At 47.6% G+C, this 23794-nt stretch overlaps 1 long non-coding RNA gene across 1 annotated transcript; it reads left to right on the top strand.

The window, feature by feature from the left end:
- Nucleotides 1-1862: 1862 nt before the first annotated feature.
- LOC142491214 (uncharacterized) lies at nucleotides 1863-4623 on the top strand. Its single transcript, XR_012800348.1, has 4 exons — nucleotides 1863-2025; nucleotides 2513-2626; nucleotides 2889-2987; nucleotides 3832-4623. It is a non-coding gene; the product is annotated as an uncharacterized LOC142491214 (long non-coding RNA).
- The last annotated feature ends 19171 nt before the right edge of the window (nucleotides 4624-23794 follow it).

Raw genomic sequence — 23794 nt, 5'->3', positions numbered from 1 at the left:
CTTCACACATGTCTCTATGGGTCCGCTACGTAGACGACGTCCTGATCCTGTGGCAGGGGACACGGGCGTTGTTTATTGAATTTATTAAAATCCTCAATACCAATCACTTTAATCTACATCTCACCTACGAGATCAGCTAACAGGAAATAACATTCTTAGACCTTAAAATCATGAGGGGAACTGACGACAAAGTCAAAACTACTATACTGCTGCGGCCAAGTTTATTCGAGCATTTGCCCGTTCTTGGCCGCAGCAGTAGCCTGGCGCGCGCCCGAGTGTGATGGGCGTGCGCCGAAGCAGCGGAAGAGCGCCCTCCGATCGGGGCGCTCTCTTTACCGCTACCGGGTCCGCCGGGTCCCCCGGAACCCCCTGCCGCCGTCCCGCAGATCGCGGGACACCAGGGCTCCCTCGGGGAGCCCTGGACACGCGTGCAGGGGGCGCACGCTCCCGAAGAAGCGTGACCGCGCGTCTATGACGCGCGGCACGCCGAGGGGCAGCCACAAGCAAGCCGGGAAATATCCCGGCTTGCGGTACCGACCACACTGCAATAAAGTGTGTCGGTACTGTACATCGTGAAACGACTGCTACCAACAGCCTTTTACGTTTTGAGAGTCACCATCCAAAACGATTAAAGGAAGGTATCCCCATCGGTCAGTTTCTGAGAGCTCTCAGAAACTGTTAGACTCTGACTGCTTTTGAGATAGAAGCAAGTAAGATGAGAGAGAGGTTTACAGAGCGTGGCTACAGCCATAGATCGATCTCTAAAGCATATCAAAGAGCCAAATTTACTGATAGAAACTCTTTATTGAGCAACAACTCAACTAATTCTCAGGACTCTAAATTGATTAGGTTTGTGGGAACTTATAATAACCAGTGGTCTGAAATCAATACAATACTAAGCAGACCCTGGTATATTCTCACTGAAGATCAAGACCTGAAAGAAGTCTTGAAGCCAACACCTACACTGGTCAGTAGGAGGGCCTTGAACCTCAAGGATAAATTGGTTCATAGTCATCTAAAACCACCTCTATTGAACACTTGGCTAACGAATAGGTCTACTGGCAACTTTAAATGCCAGGGCTGTAAAGCCTGTACACATCTCTCTGTAACGAATAGATTCTCCAATTGGAATGACACCAAATCCTTTACGGTACGCCAGTTTATTAACTGCTGAACGAAAGGTGTGATTTATCAGGTTGTATGCCAGTGCCATAAAAAATACGTTGGCAAGACAATAAGAGAATTTCGCCAACGTATTTTAGAACATCTGGGGGCTATCCGTAACCATCTTGATACCCCCTTGGCTGATCATATCCATCAAGTGCACAAAGGGGATACCACTGACTTAACATTTCTGGGAATAGAAAGTGTTCCCCCCAATCCGAGAGGTGGGGACTGGAACCGTCTAATCCTGCAGAAAGAATCCAAATGGATTTATACCCTGGGTACAAGGGGGATAAATGAGGGCTTTTTGTTCTCTCCCTTTATTTGAAGGCTAATAGCCCAATTTCCACTCTTTGGCAGTGGGTATAATTCACCCTTACACCTTTTTCCAAAAGGTTGATGACCTCACTTACCTTACTTACCTGATTGTGATCATCTCATTTAATATGCATGTGTGAGTCTTTCACTCTCTCTGACACAATTACCACACTGTGTCTTTAAGATAGGCTTCATTATGCATTTGTTTTATCTCTGGGTTTCTGCTTTTCCCTGACACAATTACCACACTGTGTCTTTAAGATAGACTTTATTGTGCAATTGTTTTGTTTTTTCCCTCTGTGTTTCTGTTAGTTCGAGCTGTCTCTCTGTTGTCCTCATTAGTTCAATAGCCAATAGATGATTACACTCAGCTGCTGTGTATCACTGCTCCATTGGTGATCAATTGCATACAAAAAAAACCTCAGTCTACACAGACGTCACCACCTTTGACAAAGCGCCTCTGCGAAACGTACGTCAGGTGGGAGGAGGGACCAGACTGACGTCATGACGCTGGGACGCAACAGTAAGGGGCCGAACTGATCGGTGAGCGGGTAGGACTCACAAGTCGCCGAGATGCAGGTCTGATATTGTAAACTTGCTATTAGCCTTGTGATCATATATATTGATGCCACACTGGCTACATATTACATTTTAAAGCTGTGCCAAATACCACTTAATAAGGGTGGCAGTAGCAGCTTCTTAGGTTGTCTATTACAGACATTCTGCAGAGTGTAACCTGAACACTGTATTGGGTACTATATGCAGCTCACATGCTGGCTGCTTTATACACTCCTGGCCACCTGCACTAATTACCCTACCTGTTTGCGATACCCCTGTTCCTTATTTTATTTGTATTATGTGTTATAGCTGCTCAATTGCTTTGTAACGACTTTCTGTTTACTTAGGAGGCTATAACCTGGTACGGATACAATCCGTGCCTCTGAGCTATTTAAACACATTTTGTGGGCTCTTTTTTAGTCGTTTGTTGTGTACACCTTCTAAGTTTGTTTGTTTTTTTTGTTTATCTTAGGCATTATAAGGGGCTGTAAACTGACCCGGACAGGACACTCACCTTACCCTCCATAGTAACAAAGACCCGGTGATATTCACAGGTTACTCATCTCAGCTTCATCTCCATCCAACTGTAAGTACAATTATTTCTAATGTTTTTTCACTAATTTTTCTCATTTTTATATTAACTGTAATTTTTACTATGTTGATCTTTTTATATGTAATGTCTATAAATATCCCCTGCAAACCCCACCAATAATCCCACAGTGTAATAACTAGATACTATACTGTAAGTAACACTGTATCCCCGGGGTGCAGCCCCCCCAGATATGTCTGATCTGTCCCGTGCTGAGCGTATTATTACACCTGTGATAACCTGTAACATTCTCTAACAGATCTGTAAAGATGCTTCTCTCCCAGAGACCTCTGCTGCTCGCGCTTCTCCTGGGGATAATCTCCATCGTCACATTGGTGGAATCGGCCAAATATGAGACGTAAGAAATGGAGTTTGTGGGACAGAGAAAGGAATAGAGATTTATTGGTGCTGTATGTAGGGTTGTAGCTGGGGATCCTTCATGTGATGCGTGTCTGATATTAACCTTCCTGTGTTTGTTCCATAAACAGCCTGTCTTACGTGTTATTATATCTCTCTGCGTGTTATTATATCTTTGTGCGTGTTATATCTCTCTCTGCGTGTTATTGTATCTCTCTGTCTGTTATTGTATCTCTCTGCGTGTTATTGTATCTCTCTGCGTGTTATTGTCTCTCTCTGCGTGTTATTGTATCTCTGTGTGTTATTGTATCTCTCTGCGTGTTATTCTCTCTCTCTGCGTGTTATTATATCTCTCTGCGTGTTATATCTTTCTGCATGTTATTGTCTCTCTCTGCATGTTATTGTATCTCTCTGCATGTTATTGTATCTCTCTGCATGTTATTGTATCTCTCTGCGTGTTATTGTGTCTCTCTGCGTGTAATTATATCTCTCTGTGTGTTATTATATCTTTCTGCGTGTTATTATATCTCTCTGCGTGTTATTATATCTCTCTGCGTGTTATTATATCTCACTGCGTGTTATTATATCTCACTGTGTGCTATTATATCTCTCTGCGTGTTATTATATCTCTGCATGTTATTATATCACTGTGTGTTGTTATGTCGCTCTGCGTGTTATGTCGCTCTGCGTGTTACTACTATATGTCTCTCTGCATATAGTTATAATGCTCGGCAGTTCTTTACTTGCCCCTGTGACAGTGAATGGGTTAAATCTGTGGGAAATATTTGCCCCCTGACTCCCCCCGGTGACATTTCCTGACATCAGTTTGTTGTCTCCTTGTCTAGTGAAGAAGATCAGATGTTGGAGACCAAGAGAGAGGAGAATGAGCAGGGAGATCGCATGAAGAGACTGGCAGGTCTCCCGGAAGAAGTACAATCTCTTCTCACACGGGAGACGCGGGCGGAAAATATAGAGAGCAGAGATTCAGATGATCTTTCATGGGGGCGGGGACATTAATAAATCCACCAGTGATTGTCCTCATTACACGTGAGCTTTGCAATGTCCTGTAACACTGCGCTCTCTGTATAAGGACAATGTCCTGTAACACTGCGCTCTCTGTATAAGGACAGTGTCCTGTAACACTGCGCTCTCTGTATAAGGACAATATACATGTCACGCTGCTTTTATGGGGTTTCCTTAATCTCCTGATTTCCTGCTTTATCCATGAAATAATAATGATAGAAATGAGAGATCACTGTTACAATAAGACAGACTGTAACATGAAGATAAAAGGGACTCCCTCACTAATCCACGCCAGAGATTTAGCACACTCTAGTGTCACTGACGTGACTAGTACTAACATGCACTAATGTGAGTGTGTGCTTTAGTGAGTGAGACTCAGAATGTGTCACACATACACATGAGAAGTACATGCTACTAATAACCGTGCGTGTGTTGACAGTATACACCTAATATCTGTGTCTCTGTCACACTGTCAGTGCTGAGAAGAGTTTCTTCCTCTGTCTGTAACCGTATAATCACAAAGATCATTTGTACGCTGCTTTTCCCTTTTACTTTGCAACAAAACAGCATTTCAGCATCATTTTGTGTATTCTCCTACTTCAGAAACAGTACACACACACCACACACCACACACCACACACCACACACCACACACCACACACCACACACCACACACCACACACCACACACCACACACCACACACCACACACCACACACCACACACCACACACCACACACACTCTATCTCACTGGTACCCTACACATACGTATTAGAATAAATAAACACATATTTATGTATACTTTTACTGTGTGTATATAGCTGATTATATAAAAACATAATATTGCGTGAGCAGAAAACAATAATACAACACATGATACAAAGATATTACCCATAATTCCTGGGTGGGTGGGGACCTTTTGGGGAGGTCTCTCCCTTCAGGGATCCTAGGGCCAAGGGTCAGGCCTCCCCCATTGGTCAGGGTTCTCTATAGGAGGTTAATAAGTGACAGACAATGGTAATTAGGGTAACAGGTAAAGAAAACATAAGGCTAAAGGAGACCCCGAAGCCCCTAAATGTTAAGAAGACGGGCATATGACTAGGGACAGAAGGGGGTAACCCCTGGGCGTTTAGGGGTTAAATGATAGAGCAAGGCAAGGGGCATTGGCTGGCCTATAGCGGGGCAGATGGGGGCTTCTCTTCCCTTACCGTTCTCCTCCCTTTTTTATGGTGATTATAAATTGTTCAACTTGGTTTATAAAAACAAATAGTGACGCTGATAATGAAGAAGGGTTAAGGTGTGTTACAGCCGCTCAGCACGGCTATGCTGAGTGCTGTTTGGTTAGTGCAGTAATTATAGCTGCCCTCGCTGTGATGTGAGGGGGGGGTAGGAGTGGGGTAGGGGTGGGGTTCTGTGGTGTGAGGGGGGGGGGTAGACGGGGGGGTTCTGTGGTGTGAGGGAGGGTAGAGGTGGGGTTCTGTGGTGTGAGAGAGGGGGTAGGGGTGGGGTGGTGTGAGGGGGGGGTAGGGGTAGGGTTTACAGGCTGGCCTGAAGAAACCGGGGGTAACGTGGATGGGTTTCAGCCTTAGGTTTAAGGAGCTGAACGTGGGACGGGCTTCTTCGGGTTTGGCTGGGCCTGTTTGCCCGAAGGGTTCCTTCCCCTCTTAGGCCGTGATTAAACCAAAAGCGGCCGGCGGCTCAAAAACAAAGAGCAACACGACAATTAAACTGTACATACCTAGCGCGACGCGCGCGCAGACTGGAGCGGCAGGCGGCAGACAGGAGAACTGAGCAGGGAAATTGTTTTCTTCAGGCGACGGCCGCGTCACGTGAGAGGTTCAGCCTGGTCTTACCGCCCCTTTCCTAAACCCCATTATTAGTGGTTACGCTGGGAATAAAAGCTGTGGCCTTTTCCCCTCAGCACAGGGTGAGTGGGTGACATTGAATGGGTCGGTGACATTGACTGGGTGGGTGACAGTGACTGGGTGGGTGGGTGACAGTGATTGGGTGGGTGTCATTATTTCAGTTGGGGGAGGGGGACAATGAGTAGGTTTCAGGGGATGGTTTCCTTCCTCAGACCCCCGAGGAGGTCCAGAGTCACGCCCCAAAGAGGTAAAAACTGCCATACGTCAGGTTCCCATGTTGAGCAGAATGGGATGAACGGCAGAAATGCCGCAAATAATCTATCACCTACACCAGTCTGGCGATAGCCGTGTCTGTCCCATGTATATAATGGCCCATATACTGCCCATACTATACAGAGGCCCGATAAGCTAAACCAACCTGCAATAGGTGATAGTCATTACAATACATTACATATTAACCTATTAGTAGCCAGTCACCAAGGGGTTCAAATAAACATAAAACTACACTACATAACCCCGTTGCCCACCTTAGTGGCTAGTATATCATTGCCATGCAATGCTTTACTAACCGCTATGGTAATGAAGTGGTTAACACAAGGGAAACGGGTCTGTGACCAATCACAGCGCAGATGCTGTGTATGGGCCAATCACAAAGCGAGGACTCGCCTGTGATGGCCAATCCAGGCTGGAGGTGTGACAGGGGCGCGTTTAGGCAAGAGCAGCAACTTCAAACCGGCCAATCAGAACAGCACCTATGAGAGCAGGACAAAGCAACTGTTCCCCTGGCCGGCCGGATATCTCCCGCTGTGATAGGCGCCCGGGTGTCCGGGGTGTTCCCATGCTCAACTCTAGCTAGAGCCCCCTGGCCTGTTCCCCACTCATCCCTCCAGAATGAGCACCAACCGTTTCCTCAGACATGCAGACTGGACAAAGGCTTTACCTGCATGTCCAAGGAACCCAGAAAGGCTTTATCCCAGGCACCCATAAAACACGGGATAAAATAAAGGTTTACATTAGACATTGTAGACATTTGTAGACCTAGGTTTTTGGCCAGTGTGACATTAGGGAGTAGCCAGTCTTCATAATAAAAGGTGAAGCCCGACTGGTTACCCCTGAAAACCGTGTGTCTCTGGTAGCTTAGAAGCAGCATAAGCCGGGGACACTGTATGTATACCCTAAAACCTGTGTATAAAGGGAGAGGTGAATCTCCAATGTAGCGCTCCAAGAGATCCCAGCTAAGCCACAGAGATACAGGATAAGGAGTTCCATAAGTAATAGTCGGGATATAGTCCGTCAATATGAGTATTCACAATGATAATTGTACCCCTGAATCAGAATGATGTCTGCTAGGGGTAACCACCAGGTGTAGCCCTGCAGCCAAGCCGGCCGACAGATGGGGTCAAATACACCCCAGCAGCTCTAGATCGAGGTAACAACAAATAGCACAGCCTCCATCGATAGAAGATCAGCACAGAAGGTAGATGATGTCCTCACGGACCCATGTTGCTTGTAGTAGCGAATAGTATAATCCCGGCGTGTATCCCGTAAGGAGAGATCCGTGGAAGGAAACAAAGTACCCGCTTCCAGCTGTCATCTCTTTTTTGCTGTGCTCCATGCTACTTTGTTTACTTGTACAGATCTATCCTAAAACCTGTCCTGTTGTGTGTTAAGCTTTTCCTGTAATGTAATAATCGTGGGATTTCGGGAGTGGGAGTTTCAAGGGGGATATTTGGGTGGAATTGCATTTAAAACCTGTGTAGAAGATCAGGGGACAAAGTTACCGGTAGTCCTGTAATTCAACCTGAGGAGCAGACAGGCTCTGCGGGAATGCAAAGGGAATTACACAGTGTCCCCCAGAATCCTGGCTTTCGGCCCCAAGTATCCCAGTCCCATTTCCCCCACATGTATGATGTTCCCATAAGGTTAATAAGTTTATTAAGAAGTTTAATATGTGCAGCCCTTATAGGTTTGGGCTATAGGTTTTCCCTCATCCTGGCAATAATCCCTGGTAAGGGCAGGTTTGCCAGGAGTAAGTATGGGTTTTCCCCACTCACTGCAGCTCAGTGAGTCAGAGAAGGCAGTGCAGTCAGGCATCTGTCCAATAGGGGACAGGGGCGGGCTCTTGCTGGATCTGACTTAGGGAGATGCAGTTCCTGATTAAGCCAGTCTGTCCCTACCGTGAGAGGGGCAAGATCTACCCCAACAGTGCAGGGCTCTGGCAGTTCTGAGGCTCTCCCTTAGGGGAGAGGCAGGAGATCATTCCTCTTACCCTGCCAGAGGGTAAGAGAAGAGCAAGGACAGTTTCTAAGGCTCAGACTAGGAGTCAGTGTCCAGGGTCGTCCTTAGGGTGGAAGCCTGTGATGTGCTGCTAAGCTCCTTTGCTGTAACAATGGGCAGTCTGCCAGGACAAGGAGAAATAAAGCATTCGTTTGATTCAATATACTTCCTGCCTGAGAGTGGAGTCTACCAGGGGGAGGATGAAAGGAGTTTTCGGGCAGAGATTCCACCCCATATCTCTGGGGGCTGCACGAGATGGAGGCGCTGCACCAGTAAGTAGAATTCAGTGTTCATACCAAAGGCCTGTCCCAATATCCCCTACCATCATGCGGAAGACTCAGGAGTCCTGTTACCAGCAGGTGCAACAAACAGAACATGTAACCAGAGTAGAATGTACCTCAGACAGACACCACATGAGATTGGGGGGGGGGAAGTAAGGGTTACATATGTTTTATACGTTGCGTATTAATCTCTATACAGACAGTCCGGGCAATCTAAGTAGGAGCGGGGATGTCTGCACAGAGATCGGGGATCAAAGAGGAGAAGGGAAGTTAAGAGGCGTGGAAGCAGTTTGGTGAGCGGGGAAGGGCGGAGTATTAGGTCCGGAGAACAAGGATTCCCCGCGGGGGAGACACTCGGTCTGTCAGACATAGTGGTGCCTGCCCAGCGGGAGGCAATGGGCTGGCTGGGGGAAGCTTCTCCTTGTGGCGCTGTTCCCATTGGTTAGCTCATATTTCTCGCTCGCCCGCCTTTTCAAGCCGGCTTAACACGCCCCCTCCTCTGATGTAACCAGCCAGACAAGCCCCTATTCTGATTGGCTGGTAGAGTTAGGATTCGTTCACTGATTGGTCGCCAGTCTCCTTTCCATGTTAAACATAGGACAGCGAGGTCTATGTAAGGAGACTGCCCAATCAGAGAACCAGACGATCTTGAGGCTTGGGTCGGTGAGGCGCTGGCGGGCTTTTCAAAGTTGTTCTGTTGCGAATAGCAGAGTAACCGGCTTCACATTTAGCCGGAGAAACCTGCCTAGCCGAGACCAAGTTTTAAAGACGCGGCCAAGTTCTGAGCGGAGAACGAAGCGGGGAAAGCACCGCGGCTCTCCCGAAAAGAGTACCGCGAGTTCCTGGGCGTGAGTCGGACAGGGTAAGCCTTCCTGTAGCGGGTGCCCTGCACCTAGTCGAGGCTGGATATTCACCCCAGAGCCCCAGTTATGTGTGTTTTATCTGTATTTTGTGTTTCATTTGTATGTCATCGGGTTTCACCCGAATATTCCACTACCTTGTTCTGCGTAGGGAATTAATCCCAAATGGTAAAGAAGTGTTAGAAGTTCTGGTCTCCCGGGACAGCCAGATGAGCCCCAATAAGGTGAATGTACAGGGAAATCCTGCAAATCCCCTAAAGGGGACGGACAATCTAACGTATGAGGTGAGGCAGCTAAATTAGATGTATTTACATTAGAAAAGAGGCGACTAAGAGGGGATATGATAACTAGATACAAATATATTCGGGGAAATTACAAGGAGCTTTTAAAAGAACTATTCATCCTACGGGCAGTACTAAGGACTCGGGGTCATCCCATAAGGTTGGAGGAAAGGAGATTTCACCAGCAACAAAGTAAAGGTTTATTTACAGTAAGGGCAGCTACAGTGTGGGATTCATTACCCATGGAGACTGTGATGGCAGATACAATCAATCTGTTCAAAAAAAAGTTGGACATCTTTTAGAAAGGAAAGGTATACAGGGATATACCAAATAAGTATACATGGGAAGGATGTTGATCCAGGAATTAATCCGATTGCCAATTCTTGGAGTCAAGAAGGAATTTATTTTTCCCCTTATGAGATATCATTCAATGATGTCACTGGGGTTTTTTGTTTGCCTTCCTCTGGATCTATATATTGTAATTACGGATATAGGATGAAGTATCCATCGTCTAAATTTAGCATACAGAGGCGGCACGTTTTATTTGAGTGCGGCTAGTTCCGCAAGCCGAGAGATGTCTTGCTAGCCGAATCCCCTCGGCATGCCGCGCGTCACCGAGGGAGCCCTGGTGTCCCGTGATGTGGGGGACGGCGGTGGGGGGTTCCGGGGGACCCGGCGGACCCAGAGAGGGGAGGGGGAAGCCCCGATCGGAGGGCGCTCCTCCGAGGCTTCGGCGTGCGCCCGGGACACCCCGGCGTGCGCCCGGTTACTGTCGCGGCCGAGAGCGGGCAAATGCTCAAATAAACTCGGCCGCGACAGTAGGTTGAACTTGATGGACGCATGTCTTTATTCAACCTCATCTACTATGTGACTATGTAACTATGTGACTATAACTATGTATTTATTATTTTGTACTGCACTGTAATGTTTTTTTTATTGGGGAAAAGCGCCATTAGCCATCTTTGGTTAATAAAACTTTTACCCATTCCGGCATAATTTTGTTGATACAGGAGGTGGGTGAAGGTGGTAGTTGCCCCAGGGTGGGTGTTTAGGCCTTGTGGGAGGGTAGCGTGAGTGGTTAACCCCTGACTTACCTTAGTGGTTGAAACCGCTAAGGTAATGAAGGGGTTAATGTCTACTGCCACCCTCCCACAAGGCCTAAACACCCACCCTGGGGCAACTACCACATTCACCCACCCCCTGTACCAACAGCAAAGCAGTGTCTGCTATTTAACCCTTCCATTACCTTAGCGGTTAGCCGCTAAGGTAATGAAACTGGCTGCAATTTTATTTTGAATGCATAGTATTGATACCAGAGCCTGTGGGACCCCCTGGAGATCTGGGGACCCGCGGAAACTCCTGGATTTCCGGGGGTCCCCGCAGGCCTCCGGTATCAAACCTATGCAGTAAAAAGAAAATATAAACAAAGAACGATTCCTGCGCTCCTACCAATTAGGCTAAAATAAAATAATAATAATCTCATGAAAATGGTTATTTTGTTAAATCCTTCGGCCAAAGCATTTGTGAGCCTGCATGCCACGACAAGGCATAACCGTATGCAGGTACCTACACTAAATATATGTAATAGTTGTCCCATGGACTAGTGATAAAATATGTGAAAGCCCTGAAGGGGTTAAATAAAGCATAAACTGATGTGAGTAGTGCAATTAAAATCTGGCTAAAGCCAGTATCATAGTAACCTTGTTATAAAGGCAAACTGTGGGTGCACAAATTCCCTGGTGTGAATATAATAAAACGTACACATATTTCTCTCTGTCAGCCTTATACATTCAGTACAGAGGGAACCCAAAAGAGATGAGTTCAAAGCACCCCACTATTTGCACTTATTACCATTGTTCACAATTAGATTCTCCTTTATGCCAATAGCCCGATCCCTATCAGGGAAATTGTGAGCGACAAAAACACAAAAAAGTTTTATTACATATAAATTCCCCACGGAGGAGTATTGAAGAAAAGAGGGTATTGTTACTGGTATACTACAATAAGACCTGTAGTCAGAAAAATCCCTTTCTTCTCTTGCGGTTATTGAATCATACGGTGCCCACTATCTATTGTCAGTGGGGGTGTTAATACACTTAATTGCAGATAGGTAATAGTTGATAAGCTATTTGGATAACAAACTAGTAATGAATGTTGTCAAAATATAGCCTTTACTAAACCATGAGTTTCCCCTGTTGGAATAAGTATATTTCCCAGGATTTACCAGGAAATCCCTGCAATATAGATTGTGCCTCATAAAATACAAATTAGCAGCTTATGCGGATCAGAAACTGCTCCAAAGTATGGATATATCTGAATATACTGTATACAGCCGAAAACAGCAAACAGAGTATACACCTCCAGGCAGAAAGTTATGACTGTCAATGTGGGTTCTAAAATCTGTCATTATATATACAGTGTTAAATGCAGACAAGATCCGTATTGACTCTAGGGGCGGATCATATAAACTGACCATACACTCCTACACCATGAATATGCAAGTAATAATCCACAAGCTTTGTTTTGAGGCACTAACTCAGTTCATAGCGACATTTAAACGAACACAGAACACATATCTTTTGGAGAAAGGCATGAGAGTAGGGAATCTTTACACTGAATATACATTTGTCCGTGACAATAAGTCATCTGACTGGACCCGGTCCGACAGGGTTAAAGAATTTATTTAAATAAGACGAATCACTACTGACCAGCCAATCAGAATCCAGACCTTCCCATAAATACTTACGACAGGGTCTGATGAGTAGACTCCCCCCCTGAAGAAGCGTGTAGAACGCGCGAAACATATGTTGCGCTGAATAGGACATCGCAAGAGTGGCGGTTCATGCGGTTGATGCAGATGAGCAGTACACGGCTTGTATCCTATTTCCCTACATTTTGGGTTCGCTGTAACCTTGTGTTGCCCTGTGTATATCCTCACAATCACTGGTTATAGTAATCTTGGTTAAAGTGAACGGGCTGTGTATATGTACTTTGTTACTGACAGAGAGGATACTCTGTGGCAGGAATGATTTGATAGTATGTGGCTGGTTTATCCTCTATTAATATCATGTGTCAATGACAGATTTTAGAACCCACATTGACAGTCATAACTTTCTTCCTGGAGGTGTACAGTATACTCTGTTTGCTGTTTTCGGCTGTATACAGTATACTCAGATATATCCATACTTTGGAGCAGTTTCTGATCCGCATAAGCTGCTAATTTGTATCTTATGAGGCACAATCTATATTGCAGGGATTTCCTGGTAAATCCTGGGAAATATACTTATTCCAACAGGGGAAACCCATGGTTTAGTAAAGGCTATATTTTGACAACATTCATTACTAGTGTAGCCATGCATAATAATGGACTGCAGACATTTTCCCTGTTGGCAATAAACCCTGGTAAGTACAGGAATGCCAGCAGTAGTTATGGAGGTTTTCCCTCACACCCTGGTGAGGTGCCCTATGTATGGATGGGAGTGGCTACATGCTCTGAGTCCATGGTTAGTGACATCAGAGATGTGCCTGCCCGCTGAGGTATATAAGGCACAACACTGTCAAGTTAGTGTTGTTGTTGCTAAAGTGTTTGGCTCCTGTGAAAGGGATTGCAGGATAGCTTTGTGCCCACTAGTGCTGTAACTAGTGGCACTGGTTTCCAGATCAAGCCTGTCAAGGCCACACTGTGACCAGGGACCTGGCACAGGGGTGATCTCCCTACGGGGAGAGGGGATCCCACTCCAATTGGGAGGGCAGTACCTGGCAAAGGGACAGCACGGAGAAATGTGAGGCTAGAGCTGACAGCTGCATGGGGCAGTCTACTTCATCGAGTACATCAATAAAGATGCCCTGTTCAAAGATACCCCCACTGTGTGAGTGTGAGATTACTCTGCAGTGGCAGTCACCACCGAGAAGGAGTTCCTCACCAGGACCATCTCCCTGTGGAAGCATAGATCCTGATGAGGTGGAGGCGCTGCACATGATATAGGTAGGACTCGCACCCACTACCTCAGCTACCTGTTCCTGATGACATCCCCGAATACCATCGTGCGGGAGACTCAGGAGTCCTGTTGCCTGCAGGTGCACCACCATACACCATCACGTAATGGGGACCGGTTAGACCACACGGGCCAATGTGAGATTGGGTGGGTCAGACAGGAGGGAATACCTGTTACATTTGGAGGCGCTGCTGAGATACAGACCTGTCAACAGGACAGGCTTTTGCTAGGCACACTAGGAAACAGGGAGAGTGTCTGCTGCCACTTTGTGCTGCGTGGGACAGAGCCAGGGGTAGTCGGGGAGCTGCTGGAGCTGCAGACCCCACAGAAGCCCTGGGATCCTGTAAGGGGTTAGTGGGTCTGGAGAGGGGGATATTGCTGTTCTAGTCGCCTTGAGGTAGCACTGGTGGGGGATGCCTGAAGGGATAAACTGGTAACTTAGGGCAGGAATTCTGGAAGGGTCCGCACTAGGCTAGCCAACAGTAGGTAGACGCCTAAAGTACTGCATGAAAGAGCCAGAGTACTCTAGTCTCCATTCCAGACCACTTACCAAGAGGAGCACAGACTGGGAGGAAGGAGATACAGTAGACACCGAGAGAGTGAGCCTAGCCTGAGGTAGTGCAAACACGAGTCAGATCTACGTTAGGTACACAAGGTGGTGCACAAGGCATTTTTATTGTATCGATGTGGTAGCTGCCCCGCAGAGCAGAGCTCCATGTACAAGAATACAGTATTCAGTGACCGAGAGAGAACCGCAAGAATGGAGGATCTGCAAGGTGCAGAAGGTCCAGGACGGCGGACAGAGGAAGAGAACGCACCTGTTCTGTGCAAGTATGAAGAACAAGCTACAGAAGAGACTTTTGTGGGCTTGTTATGGAATGTCGTGAGAGCCGTGGCTGCGCCGTGTTTGTCCTGCTTAGGCCCTTGGGGTAGTAACCCTGAGGACAGCGAGGACGACAGTGTTGTTAGATGGGAGGAACGAAATGGACTTGCTTATCATTCGATATACAAACAACCAAACGCTACCTCAAATGTGAATCACAGAGACAGTACGAACCAAAATGGCGGTTCCCGCGTTCCCGGGACACCGCGTGGACCAGTTGCAGAAAGTCTTACAACTTTGCAGCTTGCTGATAGTTGGCCAGAAGTGGCGCCAACTGGAAAGCCCCACCCTGTTGGGGAGTGTGGCGCGAAAGCTGGAGCCGCACCCTCATGGACTATGAGTCACTCCGCCCCTGTGCTGGGTCAGCCTACAAGTCTACGAGACCTCCCCCTAGTTTCAACCAGGGGGAGTGGTTTGCAGTTCCACCGGATGCGGATGGAGAAGGTAGGAGGAGGTGTTGCCAAACCAGCCCCTGCACTCGAGTTGCGAAGAACCAGTGAGCAGTACAGACCCTTAAAGAGAGTACCTCCACTGGTGAATATGGCTGGTGTCTCTGAACAAGTTGAACAGAGTCCCTTGATTACTACACACCCCTACTCGGCTCCAGGCGGCTTCCTGATCCTCCGGGTAGAGGGTGTAGAGACTGTGGCATGTCTCTGCCTGCAGTGCAGACTGCCGGGCGGAGCCGTGGGCACTGCTGCCCGATGCCCTCATTGTGGACTGCGGTATCTGTGGCCCATGCCGACCTTTGTGCCGTGCAAGCTGTGGAGGCAAAAGAAGATGTCCCTATGTTGGCAGCCGAGCTTCCGGGTGCATTATGGCAAGACACCACAGGTCCCGAAGAACAGGGACTGGGCCCGGTTCTCAAGAAAGAGAAACAAAGTCATCGACGGGGTGACAAGAGAGGGGCACACCGGCGATCACCTAACGGGATGCCCCGCCCGAATGCGAAACTAGAGTCCTCGGACGAGGAGTGTGCGAGGCTGTCTGATGTGCTGGACTTGTTACCAGAGTACCATACCAGCGGTACGCCTTGGCGAGATGTCATTCCTCGTGGTGTGGAGACACGGAGTCGAGTGTCTCCAGTGCCGCGACAACCCGAGCAGTGGAGTCCCACGGCCGTGGTGACTAGAGGTTCAGACGGAGGTCGATCCACCCCAACACTACGGAGTAGTAAGGCGAAGCCATGTCTATCGCAGACTCCGGGGGTGGTGATCAAAGAAGAGCGGAGCCAGGCCCAGGCGGGATCGCGCAGGAGCAGGGCGTTGCCGGATGTCCTTGTGGAGGAAGAGGTCTCGATTGGGGACCCAACTCAAGATGGCGGCAAGGCACGTGCGTGCACGGAGAATGTTCCTGATGACCAGAGCGGGGTCGAGTGGGAGATGATCGCGCCTCTGCAGTCGAGCAGCGGAAGCCGGTCGCCTACTGCAAGAAGGAATGGGCGATCGATCCGGAGAGTAAAGAGTCCTAGCACTGGCGAAGAGGAGAGACTTTGTAGCGGAGCTGAGACAGGTATTGCCGAAGAGCAGGTCATAGCCCTGCCCATGCCCACTGTCCGTCCCCGTCCCCAAACCCCGTCCACTCCCAAAGTTAGCCCCAAGGCCTTAGATAAAGTCCCTGTGCCAGTCGTTTTCACGTTTGGGTCAACTTCTAGTCTAGGGATGTCAGGGGATTCCCGGGTCACTTCCGAGGAACGGACTGGAAGCCTGGACTGGGGAACGTCCGATGATGGATCGGTGGGAGGGGGGAGGATTTCCCGACAGGTGTCGGTGTCGAGTGACTGTCCTAGCGCTATGAGTGTCACGATTGGGAACAAATCACGGGAAAGGGGGCTTGCGGTACCATCTGAGGGTACATCGGGAGTATCGTCTGGGGGGCCCGAAGAAGAGGAGTCCTTAGAGTCCGGGCAAGAGGAGCTCAGGGAAACTAGATGGTGGGCGCCTCTGTATGAGGGATATGTAGCGTGCTTGACCGCACCCGATTCATTCTGGAAAGAGATGGGGTGGTGGATCATTGGTGGGCTACAGGTGAATTTGATGATGCGGCTTACCTAAGGGAGTTGCAGGCGAGGTGGGGTAAGATTAGGCGAGGCTTAATTACACCTAAGGGTCCCGATGGGTTAGAGGATCCCGTGGAAGCAGACGAGCCCCTGACATGGGTGTTGCTGGGGAGGGCGGTGTTACGATTGTGCTCGCCACAAACCGGGACCGGACCGCGGGGCTGAGGTGGGGTTATATAATCACCGACCTTAGTCCGCGCAGACTGATCCGGAGTGCGCAGTTCGTAGTCGTACGTAGCAGGGTCAGGAGTGGAGAAGGCAGCATCGTCGTTATTCAAGCAGGAGTTCGGCAACAGGTAGTCAGGAGTTCCCCGCTTCAGCTTAGGAGCATGAGCGCGGGAGTGACCTCTTCGTGAGGAGCGGCCTCGAACCATGACGCCGGTCTCAGCAGGGGGAGACAGCAGGCTGGCCTAAGTACACCGCAGGGCAGCGTCGGGAAACCAACGCTTCAGCACAGAAGTCAGGAACGGGCCCCTGCATGGAACTAGCAGGCGGCCTCAGGAAACAACGCTTCAGCAGAGAAGTCCGGAACGGGCCCCCGCAATTGAACTAGCAGGCGGCCTCAGGAAACAACGCTTCAGCAGAGAAGTCAGGAACGGGCCCCCGCATGGAACTAGCAGCAGGCCTCAGGAACTAGGGACAAGAGCCAGAAAGGTTAGTACACAAGGATACAAGCTAGGGTGGCTTGTGGCAGAAACAGTAACGTGTCCAGGGTAGGAAATTATTCTCGGCACTGTTTCAGTGCCAACGCCCAGGATATAAAGGGGGGAGATCCAATCACAGGAGGAGGGTGTGTGAGTATTTCTCCAATGATGGAGCACAGGGCAGAAGCTGCAATGAGAAGCAGCACATGTGCCATTGATTGCCAGAGGAAGCTTTTGCAACTGCAGAAGTCTGCAAAAGCTATAATCAAAGCCAGGAGTGGATGCCTTACAGGCGGGCTATGCTAGGTTGACCCGGTCCTGCCGTGCTGAGCGAGCTATTGCGGCTAAATATAAGAGGTCTCATGGGCTTGAGTACCCATATGTCCCAGAACGCCTTATGCGGGAGATTGAAGAGCATAGGGATAGGTGGCTACGGGCCGACATTGAGTACTATATTGTTAATAAAGAGGGTGCCATTACGGGTGTCCAAGCTGAGCAGAGGGTTTCTCAGTTAATGAGGGTGTGGACTATCGGCCGCAGCGTGTACATGCACAAGGTGGTGTACCGCAATGAGCGAGGTCTGCCCCGGGAGTATAGTGTCACAGTGACCGATGAAGCCGGGAGGGAGGTGAAAAAGCCAGACCCTCAACACTATTATTAGGTTGCCTAAGAGAGAGTCTGTGTTTAATCTAGCGCTCCCTGCTGGTCAGTGAGTGTCATACCGTGGCATTATTATGTGATGTAATGATGTTTTCCATTCTAAATTTCTGTGTTCTTTTGCAGTGTTTCCTGATGCAAGGTACACCAAATTTAGGTCCCAGCCGGGACGGTGGGGATTCACCAGGGGGAGTATGTAGCCATGCATAATAATGGACTGCAGACATCTTCCCGGTTGGGAGTAAACCCTGGTAAGTACAGGAATGCCAGCAGTAGTTATGGAGGTTTTCCCTCACACCCTGGTGAGGTGCCCTATGTATGTATGGGAGTGGCTACATGCTCTGAGTCCCTGGTTAGTGACATCAGAGATGTGCCTGCCCCCTGAGGTATATAAGGCACAACACTGTCAAGTTAGTTTTGTTGTTGCTAAAGTGTTTGGCTCCTGTGAAAGGGATTGCAGGATAGCTTTGTGCCCATTAGTGCTGTAACTAGTGGCATTGATTTCCAGATCAAGCCTGTCAAGGCCACACTGTGACTAGGGACCTGGCACTGGGGTGATCTCCCTACTGGGAGAGGGGATCCCACTCCAATTTGGAGGGCAGTACCTGGCAAAGGGACAGCACGGAGAAATGTGAGGCTAGAGCTGACAGCTGCATGGGGCAGTCTACTTCATCGAGTACATCAATAAAGATGCCCTGTTCAAAGATACCCCCACTGTGTGAGTGTGAGATTACTCTGCAGTGGCAGTCACCACCGAGAAGGAGTTCCTCACCAGGACCATCTCCCTGCGGAAGCATAGATCCTGATGAGGTGGAGGCGCTGCACATGATATAGGTAGGACTCACACCCACTACCTCAGCTACCTGTTCCTGATGACATCCCCGAATACCATCGTGTGGGAGACTCAGGAGTCCTGTTGCCTGCAGGTGCACCACCATACACCATCACGTAATGGGGACCGGTTAGACCACACGGGCCAATGTGAGATTGGGTGGGTCAGACAGGAGGGAATACCCGTTACACTAGTTTGTTATACAAATAGCTTATCAACTATTACCTATCTGCAATTAAGTGTAGTAACACCCCCACTGACAATAGATAGTGGGCACCGTATGATTCAATAACCGCAGGAGAAGAAAGGGATTTTTCTGACTACAGGTCTTATTGTAGTATACCAGTAACAATACCCTCTTTTCTCCACTACTCCTCCGTGGGGAATTTTACAATTTTAACCATTTAATGTGTACTTATATATGTAATAAAACTTTTTTGTTTTTGTCGCTCACAATTTCCCTGATGGGGATCGGGCTATTGGCATAAAGGAGAATCTAATTGTGAACAATGGTAATAAGTGCAAATAGTGGGGTGCTTTGAACTCATCTCTTTTGGGTTCCCTCTGTACTGTATATACCATTTAACTCCCTTGCACCTACCTTTTATACTCAGGACACAGAAAATATATTAGGCGAGCAATTATATTTATTAGCCTTATACATTCACCTACTCTTCAATAGACGGTGATGTCCAGACTGACACTGGGGTGTATTATACCTGCACTAATTGGAAAATTGGTAGGGGCTCAGTAACTGCTATGTAAAGCAGATGAGCCAATAAACCTACCCCTATGATGTTTCAGAGATACTATATTACAATGCCCTTAGGGAGTATGCAGCAAGGAAAAGGATTGCCTAATATTTGTGAGAAACTGTACATAATGCCTCGCTCCCCCCTATAGAAGTTTGCTGCAGGTAAAAAGATAGGCCTTAACATATAGAAAAACAAAGAATGATTCCTGCGCTCCTACCAATTAGGCTAAAACCCCTAGATCTCTGGGGGTCCCCTCAGGCCTCCGGTATTAATTCTATGCAGTAAAAATTAAAGAAACTCCTTTTATGCATATGGCAATTCCTTTAGCACCATCCTTTAGCGGGCGACAAAAGATTGCAAGTTTTTATAGCACTATTTGCATATCAGAGTTTAGTGAATAGCAGTTTCTGGCATAAATTGTGATTTGGGGCATTTTCTGGCTCACCGCCCGGCTTGTTTTAGCCAGCGTGTTATAGCGCTATAAAAAGCCGTTTTAGTGCGATATTGCACTGTTATCTGAGCTTTGCGAATAGCAACACAGGCAACATCGCACTATAAGGGCGATTATAGTTCTATAAGTCACATATCAAAGTTTAGTGAATAAGACCCCAAGTCTAGTAAGTGTGTAACTCTGTGTTTAAGGTGTGAGACCCCTTTATTGTGTTCATAGTTAGGGAAAGTGTCCCTAACCAGATAGGGCCACTTAACATCTGATGGAAGGCCATAACAGCCCACTGAGGGAGTGTATGTGTGACCGGTTCCCAGAGGGAGATCCCTAAACCAGCGTTCCCCAGAACTGTCACTGGCCAGGATGTTCTAACGTCAGCCTTGCAGTAGGTAGGTACACCTGGTCCCTAAGGAGGACAGCTGGGAAATCGTATTGATGATGGGCAGATGGGATCCCTGATGGACTTACACCCCCAAGCAGCTGTCTAGGAAAGTGCCTCCTAATAACTCCAGGGTCATTGAGGTTATGGAAATGCAGGTCCCCCTGACAATGTATACAACAAAAAACAAAGATGCCCAAAGCTACTTCCAATGTGACAAAAATCCACAGTGCAATACCTATATATTCTCTTGAAAAAAGGGTCATTTAGTTTAACCCTTTGGCCAAAGTGTCTTAAGCCTGATGCCACTTACAAGGCATGACCGTAGCAGGTCCTAACACTCACCTGGGTTAAAATTCTTGTCAGCCTGTATAATTAAAGGAAGAATGATCTGCATTGGTCTGTCGTAACCTGGCAAAATGAAACTGACCTGCCAACTTGGAAAGAAGGTAGCCACAGGCCTTTTTTAGGACGAGGAGGTAAAGGAGGAAGAGGCGAACAGAGGGGGGCAACCAAAAGGAAAAAATATGCATAGACACTTCTGAGGACAATGTCATTAATAATTCGGACATTATACTTACCCCAGAACAATGTTCTCTCCTCAACAAGGGTCTAGATTTTGCACCTAATAATGATTTCCTTCTTTTTAATACTACTATTGATCTCCAATGTTTCACACGTAAATTATGTTTTAAAAAAAAAATTCCAACAGGCAATCCCAACCAGACATGGATGCATCATCTTTGCTGGGGACCAATACTTCCCAAGGTGGGGACAATGATTATGGTATTGTTACTACATGCAATCAGACACTCAGCTTTAGGGAACTTTGCACTCTTACTGACATGGAGGGGTTACTTGATGAACAAACAGTTACGTTGAATTCCTCAGGGGATATTCTTCTCTCATCAACATTCACATCTTCGCAAAAAGTCTACATTTTGTGCAGGTGCCTCTAAGGGGCCCTTTATTACTACATTTGAAAAATTGGTAGAGAGGGACCTTAGAGCACTGGCCAATGGTCTTGTAAGTACTCCTTCCTTCTGCAAAAACCTTACACTAGGTGAGCAGCGGGAGCTTTACAATCTTAAGAATGACAAATCCCCTGTCATTAAAAATGCTGACAAGGGTGGGGCCATTGTTGTCCAGTCCTCTGAGGACTATAGAAAGGAAGCCTGTAGGCAACTCAACGATGTTAATTCATACAAGAAACTTAGTAGAGATCCCACCAGCATTTTCCAACAGGAACTTAAGATACTTCTGGAAATGGGCCAAATACTCTATGTCCTCAACTCCAAGGAATTGCATTTCCTGTACCCACTGCATCCCAAAGGTCCATAAATTGCTGACACAACCGCCAGGCTGAACACTCACGCAAATGCGTACCCCAGCAGATTGTACTTCCAGGGCCGATGCCTTGTATGGCGCAAAATGACATTAATGGAGTCTCGAACGCTTTTCATTAAAGGATCTGTAATTGAAAAAAAGGACCGCAATTCCTCCAGAATAGTCTTTGTTAAATTGTCAGAAAGCGCCTTTTTTTCGCGATTTCCTTCATAGTTCACTTTGTAGGCCCACTCGCTGTACACCAAGTAGGACATGTGGTGCTTAAAAATTAACATGGCATACTTGTGGGGTATACCAGCACTCATCACCCTATACTTCTCCCTGAGTGGCTGGGGAAGCTCGCGCAGGATGATGTCGGGCACCGTCTCGATGCAAGCGTATATAGGTTGGGTTCTGGGAGCGGGTGTGCTTTTGTGAGCGGGTGTGCTTGTGGCTGCAGGCGAGGGTAGGTTGTCTGGGAGGAAGCTTTCCTCCTGTCTTGGTCGCCGTGTTGTCTCCTGGCGTGGTCTTGACGGGGTTGTCATGTTATCCTCCTCCTCAACGGCATACATGTACACAAAATCTTCTGGTGGAGGGGGTGCGCTTGCTGATGGAAGGTGGTCCAAGGTCCCATTCATCACATCCATGCCATCCTCCTGCTCCGGCATCGGGGATACAGGGGCATGAACACCGAGCAAATTATGTATCCCTGCTATGTCAGCCTCTATCTTCTCCATCCGTCGATCCATCCGTTGATCCATATTTAGCATCCGTTGCTCCATATTTAAAATGGTCTACAGAAGCAGATCTATCTTTGCCAGCACAATAGAGTTCCCGGGGATATCCACACTTACCCCATTCAGGATGCGGTCTAACGAGCTGGTTCTTGTGCATGGCGTGCTGTGGACATCTGGGTGGATGGGTGCTACGGAGGATGAGATGGGGGTTCCGTGGAGAGAAGCGGCAGCGTCGCCGAAGAAGGGTGGAGGAGGTGACCTGTGGATTTCCGGGAGAGGAGAAGCGGCAGCATCATCGAAGAGGGATGGAGAAAGTGACCTGTGGATTTCCGGGCGAGAAGCGGCAGAGTCGTCTAAGCGTAATGGAGAAAGTGACCCGTGGATTTCAGGGGCACCAGCGGCAGCGGCGTCGAAGAGCAGTGACGAAGATGGCCTGTGGGTTTCCGGGGGAGCGGCGGCAGTGTCTTGGACGAGTAGTGGAGAAGATGGGCTGTAGATTTCCAGGAGAGCGGCGGCAGAGTCGTCGAAGTATAAACGAGGAAGTGGCCTGTGGGTTCGATGGGTTGGCTGCCATTTGTTTTGCGTTGAGTGTACATCACCGTATTTCTTCTTGACATAATAAGGCTTACGTGTTTTAAAACCCTTAGCCTTTGGGGTCAGCAGAAGGTTTTCTTTATTGGCCTTAGCCTGTCGCTTTGGCCTTGGCTTGGAAATGGCTGTTGCCGCCGCCGCCTTTCGCTTTTTCTGCATGAGAAGCACGGCAGAGGCGAGTGGGTTCCTGCGTCCGTAGAATCGGGGTTGATCCATGGAAGCAGATGGCACAATGCAGTATCTGGACAAGGGCAAGTTCAGATAAAGATCATCTAGTGGTGGGCTATGCAAAGTGTGTAACCTTTTATGCATGGCGACGAGGTACATGTGTTGAAAGTGGGCGTACTCTAATGTGAGTCATTAACATATAAATACACCATCCATTTTGTGGATTCACTGCACATTGAATACACAGACTAAACATCGAATATACATTCTTGTGTTTCTATTTCTTTCTACTCGCAGCAATGCCTGTTAAAAAGATTTCAAAGGATCTCAGCATGAGAATTAAGGAGATGTACACGAGCGGACACCGAATTGAAGATATCCAACGCTGGTTAGCTGCTTCTGGCCTCGTTGTACCATCAACCACCGTGTGCTATCATGCACACGGAAAAAACAAACAACGCACGAGGACACCAACGGTAACTAACGCGTAAGTATATTTATATAACTATATAATACAGTATATCATTGTTTATATTGCTGCATATTAATAGAACAATATATTGTGTATATCTATCTAATTTTATAGTTATTTTGGTATATTTTTATAACAGTATACAGTATATATTGTTTATATTGCTGCATTTTAATAGAACAATATATTGTGTATATCTATCTAATTTTATAGTTATTTCGGTAAATTTATATAACAGTATATATATATTGTTTATATTGCTGCATATTAATAGA

Source organism: Ascaphus truei, chromosome 3 (genome assembly GCF_040206685.1).
Source record: "Ascaphus truei isolate aAscTru1 chromosome 3, aAscTru1.hap1, whole genome shotgun sequence".
Classification (NCBI taxonomy): domain Eukaryota; kingdom Metazoa; phylum Chordata; class Amphibia; order Anura; family Ascaphidae; genus Ascaphus; species Ascaphus truei.
Note: the sequence above shows the minus strand (reverse complement) of the source record. Positions and strands in the feature narration are given on the sequence as shown.